Source organism: Acipenser ruthenus, chromosome 4 (genome assembly GCF_902713425.1).
Source record: "Acipenser ruthenus chromosome 4, fAciRut3.2 maternal haplotype, whole genome shotgun sequence".
Taxonomy (NCBI): Eukaryota; Metazoa; Chordata; class Actinopteri; order Acipenseriformes; family Acipenseridae; genus Acipenser; species Acipenser ruthenus.
Window position 1 is genome coordinate 107,110,439 of NC_081192.1, and position 9,509 is coordinate 107,119,947.

Sequence of the window (9,509 nt, forward strand, 5' to 3'; positions counted from 1 at the left end):
ATTAGAACACCCCACCACTTGTGTAGTTTTGATTTTCAAACCACTGTAACTGAATCTTGGAAAATGTCAAAATAGACAAATTAGTGATGGTCTAATTGGATTGATGACTTCAATAGGCCACACATGCAATTAATTTAAAATAGTAAGAGAAAAGGAACACACAACCACAAATGGCAAAATACATGAGACTTTTTAGAAGTTGTTTTAAGATGCCGAATTAAAGCTAAAGCACAAAGTGGTCTAACATTCTCACACGACACGAGTGCCTGTTGTTTCTGTATCACTGACTAGTGATTGAAAATGTAAATTGTCACACCCTGAGGTTTTCATGCAGGCAAGTATATAAAGGATAGAAATGATAAATCTTGAGGTGTTCTAATACATTTGCACACGGCTGTACGTGCTTTGCAGTAGGGATTTTATGGAGGTGTAAGTGCATACAGTATATACAGTAGCCTGCATGCAATTGCCTTGATGCTTGGAATGGATATTGCTTGGCAGACATTCTTGAGGTATCAGAATATTCACTCTTCTTGGGCTTATCAAGGCTGGATCTGGGAACAGCTTTGAAGAATGTCCTGTCCTGTGAAACCCAGAACCCTACAGGTGACGACAACTAACATTAGTGGAATTAAAGGCAATCTTCCCCATGGAAGCTGCTTTCCATTACAGTGTTACTCAGGCACCGCTCACTTATAAAAGCTATGTGGTGACGAGTGTTACAAGCAGCTGTTTTGTGGTTCAGCAGGAAGATCACACTGATTTGTTCTTTGCCAAAAGTCATTGGTTCGGTGCTTGACATCTGAAAGCACTGCACTTTACAGTACATGGATATATTATTATTATTATTTATTTCTTAGCAGACACCCTTATCCAGGGTGACTTACAGTCGTAAGATATATAGAGTGTGTGTTGCAGCCTAGTTCATGTGAAATCTATCTCACCAATCAGAACACGGCTATGTAGATATATAGAGTGTGTAGTGCAGCCTAGTTCATGTGAAGTCTCTATCTCACCACTGGAAGAGCTAGAGTCTCAGACTCCCTTGAGAACTGAATCTTTGTTTATATTGAATGAGTCAGGTGGGAGGATTTGGGAATAGAACATTTTTACGAGTTTGATTTGTGTCGCCCCTCCACCCCCAATCTGAGCTCGCTGCCATTTAATCAAAGAGGTTGATCTGCCATTTCAAATTTGAAAAGTAAATCTTAGGAATATACTGTAATCATAACAGGTTGAAAATGTTTCTAGGGTATGCAGAGGTAAATCTGTATTTTAATTATTAAATATACTGTACAATTTAGTATCTACTCAATGTAATGTTTGCAATGTTAAAAGCCACCACCAGAGGGTCTCATTTTAGCAATGTGCTGTAAACAGTGTTTACATGCTGTATCTGTGTCACTTAAAAGAGTGAAGAATCAGATACCTGTGTCATTGAAAAGAGTGAAGAATCAGACACCTGTGTCATTGAAAAGAGTGGAGAATCAGACACCTGTGTCATTGAAAAGAGTGAAGAATCAGACACCTGTGTCACTGAATAGAGTGAAGAATCAGACACCTGTGTCACTGAATAGAGTGAAGAATCAGACACCTGTGTCACTGAATAGAGTGAAGAATCAGACACCTGTGTCATTGAAAAGAGTGAAGAATCAGACACTTGTGTCATTGAAAGGAGTGAAGAATCAGACACCTGTGTCATTGAAAAGAGTGGAGAATCAGACACCTGGGTCACTGAAGAATCAGACACCTGTGTCACTGAAGAATCAGATACGTCTCATCGAAAAGAGTGAAGAATCAGACACCTGTGTCACTGAAAAGAGTGTAGAATCAGACACCTGTGTCATTGAAAAGAGTGAAGAATCAGACACCTGTGTCACTGAAAAGAGTGGAGAATCAGACACCTGTGTCATTGAAAACAGTGAAGAATCAGACACCTGTGTCATTGAAAAGAGTGAAGAATCAGACACCTGTGTCATTGAAAAGAGTGAAGAATCAGATACCTGTGTCATTGAAAAGAGTGGAGAATCAGACACCTGTGTCATTGAAAAGAGTGGAGAATCAGACACCTGTGTCATTGAAGAATCAGACACCTGTGTCATTGAAGAATCAGACACCTGTGTCATTGAAAAGAATGAAGAATCAGACACCTGTGTCATTGAAAAGAGTGGAGAATCAGACACCTGTGTGTGGCAAAGTGGTAAAGACGTGCAGGTGTGTGCAGTGCAGAGCGGAGTAATCACACGGACAACGTTTGTACAGGTGCAAGGGTGTTTATTTAATTTGATAAATGTCCAGAGCCTTAAGGCAAACCTGTAAATAATGACAATGTTGGAAGTGGTACAGCGGCGTGTATCACTTCAGTTTGTAATCCCACGGGTTTGACCCGTAACCCAAAGTCCCGTTCCGTCACCCACGCAAAACACAAAACACAGACATAATTAGACAGTGTGTGATTCTAGTGCTAGTGTTGAAAACAAAGACAGTTCCTGTAGTGGAAAAGGTGCGTGGTGAAGTCTGGGTTTTTGCTGGCCTGCGGCTGCAGCTCCGGATCGTGCTTAGTGATCTTTAGTGAAAACAACACACAAGACACACAGTGTTAAGACACAGACACGAAACACTCACGGTTTATTTCTTTATTACGGGCTCCTTCTCGGTTATGTAATTGTAACCATTTGCAAAGGAACAGATCACTCAAGCCATGCCCCCTATTTATACCCTCGCCCATGACCACGAGGTTAACGAGCGCATCCACTCCTCCAGTCCTCGGATGCCACGCCGCTTACCATCCGGGTCAATGAGCTTGGGTGCCTTGGCTCCACCCCCTTCCATCTACCCTACGGAATAAATTGTCGTGCCATTTAATTAAGGGTACTCTGTTCCTCGTGCACCTTGCCCTCACAGGTCGAGAGGGAGATCTAACACCAAGAATCATTCGATCTCTGTCACACTGTGTCATTGAAAAGAGTGGATAATCAGACACCTGTGTCACTGAAAAGAGTGGAGAATCAGACACCTGTGTCATTGAAAACAGTGAAGAATCAGACACCTGTGTCATTGAAAACAGTGAAGAATCAGACACCTGTGTCACTGAAAAGAGTGAAGAATCAGACACCTGTGTCACTGAAAAAAGTGAAGAATCAGACACCTGTGTCACTGAAAAAAGTGAAGAATCAGACACCTGTGTCATTGAAAAGAGTGAAGAATCAGACACCTGTGTCACTGAAAAAAGTGAAGAATCAGACACCTGTGTCATTGAAAAGAGTGGAGAATCAGACACCTGTGTCACTGAAAAAAGTGAAGAATCAGACACCTGTGTCACTGAAAAGAGTGGAGAATCAGACACCTGTGTCATTGAAAAGAGTGAAGAATCAGACACCTGTGTCACTGAAAAAAGTGAAGAATCAGACACCTGTGTCATTGAAAAGAGTGGAGAATCAGACACCTGTGTCATTGAAAAGAGTGGAGAATCAGACACCTGTGTCATTGAAAAGAGTGAAGAATCAGACACCTGGGTCACTGAAGACTCAGACACTTGTGTCACTGAAGACTCAGACACCTGTGTCACTGAAAAGAGTGGAGAATCAGACACCTGTGTCACTGAAGAATCAGACACCTGTGTCACTGAAAAGAGTGGAGAATCAGACACCTGTGTCATTGAAGAATCAGACACCTGTGTCACTGAAGAATCAGACACCTGTGTCACTGAAAAGAGTGGAGAATCAGACACCTGTGTCACTGAAAAAAGTGAAGAATCAAACACCTGTGTCATTGAAGAGTGAAGAATCAGACACCTGTGTCACTGAAAAGAGTGGAGAATCAGACATCTGTGTCACTGAAAAGAGTGAAGAATCAGACACCTGTGTCACTGAAAAGAGTGGAGAATCAGACACCTGTGTCATTGAAAAGAGTGAAGAATCAGACACCTGGGTCACTGAAGACTCAGACACTTGTGTCACTGAAGAATCAGACACCTGTGTCACTGAAAAGAGTGGAGAATCAGACACCTGTGTCACTGAAGAATCAGACACCTGTGTCACTGAAGAATCAGACACCTGTGTCACTGAAAAGAGTGGAGAATCAGACACCTGTGTCATTGAAGAATCAGACACCTGTGTCACTGAAAAGAGTGAAGAATCAGACACGTGTCATTGAAGAATCAGACACCTGTGTCACTGAAAAGAGTGGAGAATCAGACACCTGTGTCATTGAAAACAGTGAAGAATCAGACACCTGTGTCATTGAAAAGAGTGAAGAATCAGACACCTGTGTCATTGAAAAGAGTGAAGAATCAGATACCTGTGTCATTGAAAAGAGTGGAGAATCAGACACCTGTGTCATTGAAAAGAGTGGAGAATCAGACACCTGTGTCATTGAAGAATCAGACACCTGTGTCATTGAAGAATCAGACACCTGTGTCATTGAAAAGAATGAAGAATCAGACACCTGTGTCATTGAAAAGAGTGGAGAATCAGACACCTGTGTGTGGCAAAGTGGTAAAGACGTGCAGGTGTGTGCAGTGCAGAGCGGAGTAATCACACGGACAACGTTTGTACAGGTGCAAGGGTGTTTATTTAATTTGATAAATGTCCAGAGCCTTAAGGCAAACCTGTAAATAATGACAATGTTGGAAGTGGTACAGCGGCGTGTATCACTTCAGTTTGTAATCCCACGGGTTTGACCCGTAACCCAAAGTCCCGTTCCGTCACCCACGCAAAACACAAAACACAGACATAATTAGACAGTGTGTGATTCTAGTGCTAGTGTTGAAAACAAAGACAGTTCCTGTAGTGGAAAAGGTGCGTGGTGAAGTCTGGGTTTTTGCTGGCCTGCGGCTGCAGCTCCGGATCGTGCTTAGTGATCTTTAGTGAAAACAACACACAAGACACACAGTGTTAAGACACAGACACGAAACACTCACGGTTTATTTCTTTATTACGGGCTCCTTCTCGGTTATGTAATTGTAACCATTTGCAAAGGAACAGATCACTCAAGCCATGCCCCCTATTTATACCCTCGCCCATGACCCCGAGGTTAACGAGCGCATCCACTCCTCCAGTCCTCGGATGCCACGCCGCTTACCATCCGGGTCAATGAGCTTGGGTGCCTTGGCTCCACCCCCTTCCATCTACCCTACGGAATAAATTGTCGTGCCATTTAATTAAGGGTACTCTGTTCCTCGTGCACCTTGCCCTCACAGGTCGAGAGGGAGATCTAACACCAAGAATCATTCGATCTCTGTCACACTGTGTCATTGAAAAGAGTGGATAATCAGACACCTGTGTCACTGAAAAGAGTGGAGAATCAGACACCTGTGTCATTGAAAACAGTGAAGAATCAGACACCTGTGTCATTGAAAACAGTGAAGAATCAGACACCTGTGTCACTGAAAAGAGTGAAGAATCAGACACCTGTGTCACTGAAAAAAGTGAAGAATCAGACACCTGTGTCACTGAAAAAAGTGAAGAATCAGACACCTGTGTCATTGAAAAGAGTGAAGAATCAGACACCTGTGTCACTGAAAAAAGTGAAGAATCAGACACCTGTGTCATTGAAAAGAGTGGAGAATCAGACACCTGTGTCATTGAAAAGAGTGAAGAATCAGACACCTGTGTCACTGAAAAAAGTGAAGAATCAGACACCTGTGTCATTGAAAAGAGTGGAGAATCAGACACCTGTGTCATTGAAAAGAGTGGAGAATCAGACACCTGTGTCATTGAAAAGAGTGAAGAATCAGACACCTGGGTCACTGAAGACTCAGACACCTGTGTCACTGAAAAGAGTGGAGAATCAGACACCTGTGTCACTGAAGAATCAGACACCTGTGTCACTGAAAAGAGTGGAGAATCAGACACCTGTGTCATTGAAGAATCAGACACCTGTGTCACTGAAGAATCAGACACCTGTGTCACTGAAAAGAGTGGAGAATCAGACACCTGTGTCACTGAAAAAAGTGAAGAATCAAACACCTGTGTCATTGAAGAGTGAAGAATCAGACACCTGTGTCACTGAAGAATCAGACACCTGTGTCACTGAAAAGAGTGGAGAATCAGACATCTGTGTCACTGAAAAGAGTGGAGAATCAGACACCTGTGTCATTGAAAAGAGTGGAGAATCAGACACCTGTGTCATTGAAAAGAGTGGAGAATCAGACACCTGTGTCATTGAAAAGAGTGAAGAATCAGACACCTGGGTCACTGAAGAATCAGATACGTCTCATCGAAAAGAGTGAAGAATCAGACACCTGTGTCACTGAAAAGAGTGGAGAATCAGACACCTGTGTCACTGAAGAATCAGACACTTGTGTCACTGAAGAATCAGACACCTGTGTCACTGAAAAGAGTGGAGAATCAGACACCTGTGTCACTGAAGAATCAGACACCTGTGTCATTGAAAAGAGTGAAGAATCAGACACCTGGGTCACTGAAGACTCAGACACTTGTGTCACTGAAGAATCAGACACCTGTGTCACTGAAAAGAGTGGAGAATCAGACACCTGTGTCACTGAAAAGAGTGGAGAATCAGACACCTGTGTCACTGAAGAATCAGACACTTGTGTCACTGAAGAATCAGACACCTGTGTCACTGAAAAGAGTGGAGAATCAGACACCTGTGTCACTGAAGAATCAGACACCTGTGTCATTGAAAAGAGTGAAGAATCAGACACCTGGGTCACTGAAGACTCAGACACTTGTGTCACTGAAGAATCAGACACCTGTGTCACTGAAAAGAGTGGAGAATCAGACACCTGTGTCACTGAAGAATCAGACACCTGTGTCACTGAAGAATCAGACACCTGTGTCACTGAAAAGAGTGGAGAATCAGACACCTGTGTCATTGAAGAATCAGACACCTGTGTCACTGAAAAGAGTGAAGAATCAGACACGTGTCATTGAAGAATCAGACACCTGTGTCACTGGAAAGAGTGGAGAATCAGACACCTGTGTCATTGAAGAATCAGACACCTGTGTCACTGAAAAGAGTGGTGAATCAGACATCTGTGTCACTGAAAAGAGTGAAGAATCAGACACCTGTGTCATTAAAAGGAGTGAAGAATCAGACACCTGTGTCATTGAAAAGAGTGGAGAATCAGACACCTGTGTCACTGAAGAATCAGACACCTGTGTCATTGAAGAATCAGACATCTGTTTCATTGAAGAATCAGACACCTGTGTCACTGAAAAGAGTGAAGAATCAGACACCTGTGTAATTGAAAGGAGTGAAGAATCAGACACCTGTGTCACTGAAGAATCAGACACATGTGTCACTGAAAAGAGTGAAGAATCAGACACCTGTGTAATTGAAAGGCGTGAAGAATCAGACACCTGTGTCACTGAAGAATCAGACACTTGTGTCACTGAAGAATCAGACACCTGTGTCATTGAAGAATCAGACACTTGTGTCATTGAAGAATCAGTCATGTACCATCTCCTTACACCGACAGCGTTTTTCTTTTTATGCACAGCTAGTGTATGGATAAGATAATGTGTGTACCATGTAGATAGACACATATATATTGAACAATAATAAGCTTAATAAAAGACATTATGGAGAAGATCACCTGGAGAACCTTGCCTTCAGCCTGAGAAAAGCAGAGGGTCAGCTTGAAGGAAATGTCTTCCAGTGTCATATATATATATATATATATATATATATATATATATATATATATATATATATATATATACAGACGTGCTCAAATTTGTTGGTACCCTTACAGATCATTGAAATAATGCTTCATTCCTCCTGAAAAGTGATGAAATTAAAAGCTATTTTATCATGTATACTTGCATGCCTTTGGTATGTCATAGAATAAAGCAAAGAAGCTGTGAAAAGAGATGAATTATTGCTTATTCTACAAAGATATTCTAAAATGGCCTGGACACATTTGTTGGTACCCCTTAGAAAAGATAATAAATAATTGGATTATAGTGATATTTCAAACTAATTCATTTCTTTAATTAGTAGCACACATGTCTCCAATCTTGTAATCAGTCATTCAGCCTATTTAAATGGAGAAAAGTAGTCACTGTGCTGTTTGGTATCATTGTGTGCACCACACTGAACATGGACCAGAGAAAGCAAAGGAGAGAGTTGTCTGAGGAGATCAGAAAGAAAATAATAGACAAGCATGGTAAAGGTAAAGGCTACAAGACCATCTCCAAGCAGCTTGATGTTCCTGTGACAACAGTTGCAAATATTATTAAGAAGTTTAAGGTCCATGGAACTGTAGCCAACCTCCATGGGCGTGGCCGCAAGAGGAAAATCGACCCCAGATTGAACAGAAGGATAGTGCGAATGGTTGAGATACAGAGATACAAGCTGAACTCCAAGGTGAAGGTACGTCAGTTTGTTTTCGCACCATCCGTTGCTTTTTGAGTGAAAGTGGGCTCCATGGAAGAAGACCCAGGAGGACTCCACTTTTGACAGAAAAACATAAAAAAGCCAGACTGGAATTTGCTAAAATGCATATTGACAAGCCACAATCCTTCTGGAAGAATGTCCTTTGGACAGATGAGTCAAAACTGGAGCTTTTTGGCAAGTCACATCAGCTCTATGTTCACAGACGAAAAAATGAAGCTTTCAAAGAAAAGAACACCATACCTACAGTGAAACATGGAGGAGGCTCAGTTATGTTTTGGGGCTGCTTTGCTGCACCTGGCACAGGGTGCCTTGAATCTGTGCAGGGCACAATTAAATCTCAAGACTATCAAGGCATTCTGGAGCGAAACGTACTGCCCAGTGTCAGAAAGCTCTGTCTCAGTCGCAGGTCATGGGTCCTCCAACAGGATAATGACCCAAAACACACATCTAAAAGCACCCAAGAATGGATAAGAACAAAACATTGGACTATTCTGAAGTGGCCTTCTATGAGTCCTGATCTGAATCCTATCGAACATCTATGGAAAGAGCTGAAACTTGCAGTCTGGAGAAGGCACCCATCAAACCTGAGACAGCTGGAGCAGTTTGCTCAGGAAGAGTGGGCCAAACTACCTGTTAACAGGTGCAGAAGTCTCATTGAGAGCTACAGAAAACGTTTGATTGCAGTGATTGCCTCTAAAGGTTGTGCAACAAAATATTAGGTTAGCGGTCCCATCATTTTTGTCCATGCCATTTTCATTTGTTTTATTATTTACAATATTATGTTGAATAAAAAATAAAAAAGCAAAGTCTGATTTCTATTAAATATGGAATAAACAATGGTGGATGCCAATTACTTTTGTCAGTTTCAAGTTATTTCAGAGAAAATTGTGGATTCTTCATTTTTTGTGGAGGGGTACCAACAAATTTGAGCATGTCTGTATATACACTGTATATATATATGTCACATGTCACATTTTTCAATTGCTATCAGTTTTCGTTAAGTATATGGAAAACTACAAAGCGGATTGTAATTCAGTATATTAACGTAACATTATTCAACAGGTTTCAGTCCACTTTATGAAGCCACACTTGTTAATTCTGCAGGGTGACCACAGCGGTATACTGTATAGCCAGCTGGTAGTATA